This window comes from Prenolepis imparis, unplaced genomic scaffold (assembly GCF_030444845.1).
Source record: "Prenolepis imparis isolate NDT839.2.m4 unplaced genomic scaffold, iyPreImpa1.0 SCAF_7, whole genome shotgun sequence".
Lineage (NCBI taxonomy): Eukaryota > Metazoa > Arthropoda > Insecta > Hymenoptera > Formicidae > Prenolepis > Prenolepis imparis.
The window spans coordinates 17,265,289-17,266,393 of record NW_028141165.1 but is presented as its reverse complement, the minus strand read 5'-3'; positions in this window follow the sequence as shown (position 1 = coordinate 17,266,393).

The following is a 1,105-nucleotide window of genomic DNA, read 5'->3' as shown; positions in this document are numbered from 1 at the left end:
AATAAATTTCTTTGGACGTTCTCCATTACTTCTTCTTCGACATTCCAAATTGCATGTCGCAATCTTGTTTCTAAATCGTCGACGTCCTCGGGAAGCGTTTTGTAAATCATTTCCTTGCAATATCCCCATAAAAAAAAGTCCAAAGGATTAAGGTCCGGGGATCTTGCGGGCCAACGTATCGGGCCATACCGACCCATCCAACGTCCAGGAAACTGCTCGTTTAAATATGTTGTTACAATTCTGGCGTTGTGTGGCCCAGCACCGTCTTGTTGAAAGAAAATCTTGTTCCTCTCCAATAGTGGCACTTCTTCTAAAAAATCTGGCAGATTTTCTCTTAAAAGTTCCACGTATGTTTGGCCAGTTAAGATGTCTGGAAGAATAACGGGCCCAAGTATTTGAGTACCCATTATTCCAGCCCACAGATTTATCTTCCAGCGAATTTGGAAATTTCTTAGCCGCGTGACTCTGGGATTTTCTTCGCTCCAAAAATGCATATTGTGCGAATTAAAAATTCCTTCTTGTGTGAAGAACGATTCATCGCTGAAAATCACATGAGAAGAAAATCTGGGATCTCGATCCACTTTTCTCAGAAAATTTTCGCAAAACGTTCGTCTTGCATCATAATCTTCTGGTCGCAAATGTTGCACGCGTGTGTAATGAAACGCGTGCAACTTTTCTTAGTACTCTGCGTTGATAAGATAAATTGTGTTCTCGAGCAACCACCCGAATACTTGTTTCAGGATTATGCTCGAAAGCACGTACAATTTGCTCTGTGTTTCGCAAATTTCTTGCATCGCGATTTCTCCCAGTATCCTGTTTGTTCGGAAGGACACTGCCAGTCTCGTGTAATCTCTGAGCTGCTCGAAGTATGACGGGAGCCGACGGATGTCTTGCTCGATTTGGATATAATTCAGCGTATCGTCTTGCAGCTACGTGATACTGCCCGTGACACTCGCCAAGTGCCATCAACATATCGTAATATTCTTCGTTTGTGTACGCTGCCATATCGTCCTCTTAACGCTTGTAATAATCGAAAGATTACTGATTGCATTGTAAATCTTCATATTATTTATACAATCAGTACTCTGCGTTGATACCACTGCTT